The sequence below is a fragment of the Mus caroli genome, unplaced genomic scaffold (genome assembly GCF_978045245.1).
Source record: "Mus caroli unplaced genomic scaffold, Mus_caroli_1 scaffold_6, whole genome shotgun sequence".
Taxonomy (NCBI): Eukaryota; Metazoa; Chordata; class Mammalia; order Rodentia; family Muridae; genus Mus; species Mus caroli.
In genome coordinates this window covers 98,280,620-98,290,039 of record NW_028227261.1, presented here as the reverse complement: position 1 = coordinate 98,290,039, position 9,420 = coordinate 98,280,620, and the positions used below count along the sequence as shown (strand labels likewise).

The 9,420-nt window shown below is 42.0% G+C and overlaps 1 pseudogene; it reads left to right on the top strand.

Moving 5' to 3' along the window:
- Positions 1-7,465: 7,465 nt before the first annotated feature.
- Positions 7,466-9,028, top strand: LOC110292702 (alpha-enolase pseudogene; annotated as a pseudogene).
- Positions 9,029-9,420: the final 392 nt, after the last annotated feature.

Sequence of the window (9,420 nt, the reverse complement as noted above, 5' to 3'; positions counted from 1 at the left end):
CAAAAAGACTAAGGAATGATGGGATTTATATAAAAATGGAAATTTAAGAAAGATGACAAAAAGCTAATGGGAATTAGGAAATGAAGCAAGGGCTGTACATAGGACAAACATGCTGTTCAAAAGTGGAGAAAAGGATAACTTAAAAGTATGTGTTCCTTTTGCATTTTTATCTGTTTCTATGTCTTTGGATCAATTCCTACATATAACACATGAAAGAATTATATATATATATATATATATATATATATATATATATATATATATATATTTATATTTATATATACATACATACATATACATTTATATATATGTGTGTATATACATATATATACATACATACACACATATGTACACATGTACAAATATACATATATATTGTGTGATATATCACTCTTTCATATGTGTGTGATATATGATATATCATATATATGATATACATGAAATATATAATATATATTAGTGAGTACACAAGTATTGAAATTGGGATGTGAACCACCAACTTAGCCAAGTCTGAAGCCCTTTTGAATGCGGCCACTGCTGTGGAATCAAAGAGCACAAAGACATGCAGGTCATCAGGGGCTGAAGTCCAACAGTCCCCAGATGATGGGTTTCACTGGGGTTGGACCTGATCCCAGAAGAGAACTTGGTGAGTTTTAAGAAATGGACAGGTGCCACATACATCAGCCTTGTCACCTACTCTATAATCACTTGTCCAATACCACTCTGATGCCACTTCATTCCCTAGCCTGTTTATTCTTGTAGCTATTATACTGAGAGGCCAAACCAAAGCACACCATATCATCTTGCACAGAATGCATATGGAGATGCATGACCCCAGAATAGAGATGACCTTGGAAGACCTTAGCTCTCCCAGAGCCCAGTCCCAACTCTGTTTAGCACTGGAGTTACAGATTGCTGTGAGTTATCATGAACATGCTGAGAACTAAACCTAAGTCTTCTGCAAAAAGCAACAAGCGCTCTTAACTGCTGAGTCATCTCTCCAACCCCAACATATACTGTAATAATTTATCTTCAGTTCTTCTGTGTTATATCCCTAGCATACTTATATAACAGATTAGGGAACTGAGAACCAGGGGATTTTCAGGGCTTCAATCCAGGATCCTTACCTGTATGACCTTCATCAAGCTACTTAACCTCTTAAAGGTTCAGTGAATTATTTACTGTAAAAATAACATGAAAACATGTCATAAAATGTCTGTGTCTCATCTTTACCTCTATCCATCTTTTTAGCAGTGGATTAAATGCTCTGAAGTAATAAGAATTTGATTATGGTTAATTTGTTATCAATTTAGACATTGCCTGAGATGGGTAAAAGAATGTCTAAAGGACAATATAAAAGAAGTACTTATAGACCAAACCGTCAGAGGGCAGGACTGTTGGCCAGGACCACTGAAAGAGTCCATAGACTGATGCTCTCATCACTGTCTTCAGTCTGCTTCTCTAACTGTAAATTAAACTTGAGGCTGTTGAAAATGACAGAAGTGACTGAGGGTTGCTCTCCACCTCACCTCAGAGGCTCCATTTGCTGCCTCTTCCTTTGTCATTCCAAATCTTCCCACATGCAGACCCCATGTGCCAACCATTTCCTGTATTTCACAATCATCTCATCTTTCCAATCTCCATTGGTTCTACTCCTTTACCTACAAACCTCTTCCACTGCCTCTTGTCAGTCTTCTAGATCCTTCTATGAGGACCTCAAATGGCATGTTATTAAGGTCCTTCTGGACTTAACATGATTAACTGCATTGACTCAGAACAGTCAGCATGGTAAATATAACACACCCAGAGAAGTAAGTTTATCTTATTCTGCTTTGTATCCACAGCAACTGCCCCAGAACCTAAATGCATGTATAGTTGATGCAATAAAATGTAGTATGATAAGAACCCCTTGTCCTTAACCTCTGTATCACACCATAAATCATGTGTATATTTTCCCCAAAGGACTGCCTTTGTCATCTGCAAACTGCCCAACTCTAGCTTTAAGTATTAACAAGCTCAATATGGCTGTGGTTTGCCCTCCATGGCAATGGAAACTGTGCTGAGTTGGAACTGATTTACTAGTGAAAATAGATTGCTAGTGACTCATCCCCTTACTCATCGTGGGGTGAAAGTTTAAGACAAACCAAGAGGGAACTCTGCCCTTAACCACATCTGAAATGGAGAATGTCCACTGGGCAGCCACCCCCATTATCCCTTCCCATGATGCTTGGGCTGGGTTTCATTGGAAGAGTTGTGGGGCTCCTTTCCATCAATTCAAGACAGAAAAAAAGTGGATGGCCTGAGCCACTAAATGGTAAGCACAACTTCCTGCTTCCAGCTTTCCTGGTGTCCCTGGCACTTGCCCAGGGGTTATCAAGTGTTTGGAAGACAAAGTTCTAGCCACCAACGTTACTCTGTGTACTATCTACCCTCTTCCTCTGTTTCTGCACCAAAGAACAAAGACATCCTAATTAAGATGAATTAGTTGACTTCCATGACTCAATACATATTCACTGATCCCTGTTATATGGCAGGAGCTTGGTGTGGTAGCAAATGGAGCTCCAGTACCTGTGGCAGATAGAGAGAAAGAGCATGTGTCTATTTATTAGCTATGTTCTGAGTAAGCCATGTGACCTTGGATAAAGGCATTCATTGCTCATTGCTCGATGAGACAATTTCTGCATCTGTAAAATGGGAAGGACAATACTGGTATCTTCCTCTAAGGCTTCTAAGGCTACTATTAAAAACTTCTGTCAAATACTTAGATTATCTGAGTTCCAGCAGACCTTGATAAATTTTGGCCACTCGCATACTAATTTAGTGAGGAACACAAATTCTAACAAAGAACAGTTATTATAAGATATTGAAAGACCCAACATAATTCTAAGTGAGCCACAGTGTATGAAAGTGAGAGTAAATTCCAGGCATACTTAAAGTAGTATGTTAGTCAGAGAATACTTTGCTAGGGAAATGCAATGTGAAAGGTGACTATAAAAGTACACTGTAAAAGCTCCCAGGCAGAAGCCCTGTGATGAATGATGGGGTTCCAGCAACTGGAGGAGCAATGGAGCCGGAGCATCTCCAACAAGGTGTAGGGAGCCTGGTCCAAAGTGAAGTAAAGAAATGAGCTTACAAGGATGGATGCAAACCTGGTGATGGAATGCACTATGTCTGGAATTTGGGGAAAGTGATAAGGAATCTTTTAAATTATCTGTCCAAAATTACTCTAGCTGGAAAAATAATAAACTAGACCAAGGAGGCAAGGAGTTTCTAGCAGACTAATCTGCTGTGTGAAACCAGATGCAATGCTGTTATTTCCAGAGTTTATTTCAGTTTGTTTTTGGTTGCTCCTTTGCTCCCCACTCTCCACCAAACGGTATGTGGGTGGGGGATCAAAATCTAGGTCTTTGAGCACTGTAAGCAAAGGCTGAATGACTGAACAAAATGTCCAGCTCCTGAAATTGAGATTTGAAGATAACAAGAAGAAGCCTATTCACAACAATCTGACAGTCTGTGTCTTCTTACCTTGCATCTCAGCTCTACTACTTAACTCAGGAAAGCTCCAGGCAAGAGAATCACAAGTGAGGAAGTGTCTGTGGTAACAAAGGGGATTGGAGGACTTCATATTTCTGAGTGAAGAGCTGGTATGGTGAAATGAGAATTTGAGGGTATATTTGGAAAAGGAGGACTTTAATCAGAGAGTACACAGGAAAAAAGGAGACAAAGTAGCTTCAAGAAGGAGATAGCACACTCAAAGGAAGTCCACACAATGCATAATTGCCCTGCATGAGTGTCTTCCATGCTCGCCTACAATTGCACTCCATGTTCTGTCCTGGACTTTGGATTCTTCCCATTTATTTCTAGAAATTCTGTAAAAAAAAAAAAAAAAACTGATTCCCTCCCTCCCTCCCTCCCTTCCTCCCCCTCCCTTCTTCCCTCCCTCCTTCCCTCTCTCTCTCTTCTTCTCTTGCCCTCTCTCCCTCTTTCCCTTTCTCCCTCTCCCCCCCCCACATCTCTTCTTCTGTTTTTTCAAGACAGGGTTTTTCTGTGTAGCCCTGGTTGTCCTGGAACTCACTCTGTACTCTCTTAAATAGCCTCTCTTTCCTGTCTATTCTTGTAAGAGTCAAAAATATCCTCTTCTGTCAAACCTTTCTCATATTTGTCACTTTGTCTCCCACTCATTTAAACATCACTTTTAGATATGAATGCTTCCTTCTACAAACTAACTTTACCTTCATTGTTTGGGATTAAAGATGTGTACTAAGGGTGAATCTGTATTATAGCCAGAGGGATTAAAGGTATATGCTAAGACTGGGCCACACCACAACTAGAAACAGACTTTTTCAGTAAATGATACAATTGCAGGGTTTGAAATGTGATCAAATATCCTGCAACAGGTGTGTTTGTGTTTGTGTAAAAAAATGTAGGTCTAGAGTAATTACAGGAAAAAAATATTGTGATTGCACTCTCCTTGGCTGTCACTGGTCACCTTCTTGCCAATCAATGAACCTTTGTCTGGGTTCCTGGAGGTGTGAGCATGTGCTCACACACACACAGAAAAAGAGAGAGAGAGAGAGAGAGAGAGAGAGAGAGAGAGAGAGAGAGAGAGAGAGAGAGAGAGAGAGAGAGAGAGGCACATACCCTAACTTATCAAAAAAATATTTTCTAACTTTTTATTGATTCTTTGTGAATTTCACACTATGAATACCACTCCCACACATCTCCTCATTCCTCCATATCTGCCCTCTGCTCCTGCAACCTTCCCACAAAAGAAATAAATATATAGCCATGGAAGCTGTGTTGTGTTATGGTGTGCCACACAATATAGCTTTTTGCCCAAACAGCTTTACTTGAAAATGCTCATTGTGTTGGGTCACTGGTCTGGCTTAAAGCCTAAAGGCACCTATAGAGTGAGAATGAATTCAATGAACTTCCCCAGCAGAAAACCACCATGATTAGAAATAAGTTCAGAGAAATTAAGGAAAATAAGCTCCTGATCGAAAACATGAAAATCTAAGTCAAATGAGTAAGGTAATACAAGATGTGAAAGAGGAATTCAACAAAGAGACACAAATAAAAGGCTGATTGAAAGTGCTTGAAATGAAAGATATATAAGTCAATCAAAAACTTCCATGAAAAGACTCAGCAATAGAATAAAACAAAGAAATGGCAGACTATATAAGTTGAAAACAATGTGAAAGTAATGCAACAATCCAACAAAGATGAAGATAAAATAGTAAGGTATTGATATGAGCTGTAATATACCCAAGGCACCCCCCCCCCAAATATAAGAGCTATGGATAATAGGCAAAGAAAGAGAATAACCTAATTCTAAAGACATAGAAAACATTACTTAAAAGAATGATAAGGAGAAAATTCCCAGAGTTACAAACAGACATGCCAACCCAAACACCTAGAATACCAAACAGACAGGACCAGCAAAGAACAACCGATTGTCATATATAGGACAAGGAAAGAATATTGACAACAGTCCTTCCGGTCTGCACCAGCTCTGGGCCACCTTGGGCGTGAACTTGGCAGACAGTCCCATGGTCCCCAGAGGATTCTCCATGCCCAGAATCTTAGGATCACTGATGAGTGGAACACAACATCTGTTCCAACACAACTGGAAGTGCATACGGACAGCAGAAGCAAGGACACAGGAGTCCAGTCTGACTAGTGGCCTGGGTTCCTTCTGGTCAGTCAGCATGGGTCTACCTTGGTTTCGAACTCAGCGGACAGCCCCATGGTCCCCAGAGGAGGTACCACTTCCAGGCTCTCTAACACACCCAGGATCTTAGGATCCGGGGATCCCAGGAGCTTGGTCACACCAGAATCTCAGGGTCTCAGAGGAAGTTTGACTGCCAAGAACTCTGACACACCCAGAATCTCAGCATCACCGGATCACAGAGAAAGCTGGACTCTGAGGAGTTCTGACTCAACCAGGATTATAAGAAGGACAGATTCCAATCAGATATATTGAGGGCAGGAAGCACTTGAGATAATAAAATGGTGGGAAGCAGGCTTAAAAACAGAAGCTACAGACACCAAGGATACTTGGCATCATCAGAACCCAACTCTTCCACCATAGAAAGTCCTGGAAACACCATCAAATCAGAAAAGCAAGATATGTATCCAAAGTCACTTCTTATGATGATGATGGAGGACTATAAGAAGAACCTAAATAACTCACTTAAGGAAATTCAGGAGACATTTGAGTAAACAAGTAGAAGCCCTTAAAGAGGAAAAATAAATATCCCTTAAAGAGTTACAGAAAAATACCACAAAACAGGTAAAAGAATTGAACAAAACTATCCAGGATCTAAAAATGGAAGTAGACGCAATAAAGAAATCACAAATGGAGATAACTCTGACAATAGAAAACCTAGGAAAAAAGTCAGGAGCCATAGATGCAAGCATCACCAACAGAATACAAGAGATAGAAGAGAGAGTCTCAGGTGCAGAAGATACCATTGAAAACATTGACACATCAAAAACAATGTGAAATGCAAAAAGGTACTAACCCAAAACATCCAGGAAATCCAGGACACAATAAGAAGACCAAACCTAAGGATAATAGGTATAGATGAGAAGGAAGATTTCCAACTTAAAGGACCAGTAAATATCTTCAACAAAATTATAGAAGAAAACTTCCCCAACCTAAAGAAAGAGATGCCCATGAACATGCAAGAAACCTACAGAACTCCAAGTAGTTTGGACCAGAAAAGAAATTCCTTCTGTCACATAATAATCAAAACACCAAATACACAAAACAAAGAAAGCATATTAAAAGCAGTAAAGGAAAAAGGTCAAGTAGCATATAAAGGTAGATCTATTAGAATTACACAAGACTTCTCCCCAGAGACTATGAAAGCCAGAAGATCCTGGACAGATGTTATACAGATCCTAAGAGAACACAAATGCCAGCCCAGGCTACTATGCCCAGCAAAACTCTCAATTACCATAGTTGGAGAAACCAAGGTATTGCATGACAAAACCAAATTTACACAATATCTTTCCACAAATCCAGCCCTTCAAAGGATAATAAAGGTAAAACTCCAACATAAAGGGGGAAACTATGCTCTAGAAAAAGCAAGAAAGTTGTATTTCAACAAACCTAAAGAAGATAGCCACATGAACAGAATTCCAACTCTAACAACAAAAATAACAGGAAGAAACAATGACATTTCCTTAATATCTCTTAATATCAATGGATTCAATCCCCCAATAAAAAGACCTAGACTAACAGACTGGCTACACAAACAGGACCCAACATTCTGCTGCATACAGGAAACTGACCTCAGGGACAAAGACAGACACTACCTCAGGGTGAAAGGCTGGAAAACAATTTTCCAAGGAAATGGTCCCAAGAAACAAGCTGGAGTAGCCATTCTAATATTGAATAAAATCAACTTTCAACCTAAAGATATTAAAAAAAGATAAGAAGGGACACTTCTACTCTTTCCTTCCTTTGCAGTGATCCTACTGCCAGAAATTCTCCATGTCTATTCTCAGGATCCACGCCATGGAGATCTTTGACTCCCGTGGGAATCCCACTGTTGAGGTCAATCTGTACACCGCAAAAGGTCTCTTCCGAGCTGCGGTGCCCAACGGTGGGTCCACTGGCATCTACGAGGCCCTAGAACACCAAGACAATGATAAGACCCGCTTCATGGGGAAGGGTGTCTCACAGGCTGTTGAGCACATCAATAACACTATTGTGCCTGCTCTGGTTAGCAAGAAAGTGAGTGTTGTGGAGCAAGAGAAGATTGACAAGCTGATGATCGAGATGGACGGCACAGAGAATAAATCTAAATTTGGTGCAAATGCCATCCTGGGAGTGTCCCTGGCTGTCTGCAAAGCTGGTGCCATGGAAAAGGGGGTGCCCTTTTACCGCCACATTGCTGGCTTGGCCGGCAACCCTGAAGTCATTCTGCCTGTCCCGGCTTTCAATGTGATTAACGGTGGTTCTCATGCTGGCAACAAGCTGGCCATGCAAGAGTTCATGATCCTGCCTGTGGGGGCATCCAGCTTCCGGGAAGCCATGCGCATTGGAGCAGAGGTTTACCACAACCTGAAGAACGTGATCAAGGAGAAGTACGGGAAGGACGCCACCAATGTGGGTGATGAGGGTGGATTCGCACCTAACATCCTGGAGAACAAAGAAGCACTGGAGCTGCTCAAGACTGCAATCGCAAAGGCCGGGTACACTGACCAGGTTGTCATCGGCATGGATGTGGCCACCTCCGAGTTCTACAGGTCTGGCAAGTATGACCTGGACTTCAAGTCTCCGGATGACCCCAGCAGATACATCACGCCCGACCAGCTGGCTGACCTGTACAAGTCCTTCATCCAGAACTACCCAGTGGTGTCCATCGAAGATCCCTTTGACCAGGACGACTGGGGCGCCTGACAGAAGTTCACGGCTAGTGCGGGCATCCAGGTAGTGGGCAGTGACCTCACAGTGACCAACTCTAAACGGATTGCCAAGGCCGCGAGCAAGAAGTCCTGAAACTGCCTCCTGCTCAAAGTGAACCAGATCGGCTCCGTGACCGAGTCCCTGCAGGCCTGTAAGCTGGCCCAATCCAATGGCTGGGGCGTCATGGTGTACCATCGATCTGGGGAAACTGAGGACACTTTCATCGCAGACCTGGTGGTGGGGCTCTGCACTGGGCAGATCAAGACTGGTGCCCCTTGCCAATCTGAGCGCCTGGCCAAGTACAATCAGATTCTTAGAATCGAGGAAGAGCTGGGCAGCAAAGCCAAGTTTGCTGGCAGGTCCTTCAGGAACCCCCTGGCCAAATAAAGCATGGACTGGAGATCCCTGGAGCCACCAACTGCTAGGTCCTCTGTCCCTGATGCCATCCAGGCGGCTCAAGGCCAGCCCAGTGCATGCCCCTCCCATGTCACTGCTTCCTTAGGCATCCACACCTGACCACCAGAATCCCTGCTGCAGACCCAGCTTTGCAATCATGTGATTGGTCTGAATCATTGTTTCTGTCACCTGACTTCCCAGCTAGTGTCTGGAGCCCTCCTAACTCCAGTGTAATCTCTAGGGTGCCTACCATCAAGACCCCCCCCCCCAGTGGTTTACATGCAAAAATAAAAGCCGCAGAATTCAAGAAGAAGAAGAAGAAGAAGAAGAAGAAGAAGAAGAAGAAGAAGAAGAAGAAGAAGAAGAAGAAGAAGAAGAAGAAGAAGAAGAAGAAGAAGAAGAAGAAGAGATACTTCTTACTCATCAAAAGTAAAATTTACCAAGATGAACTCTCAATTCTGAACATCTATTCTCCAAATGCAAGAGCATCCACATTTGTTAAAGAAACTTTGCTAAAATTCAAAGCACATATTATAGTGGGAGACTTCAACACCCCACTCTCATAAATGGACAGATCCTGGAAACAGAAACTAAACAGAGACACA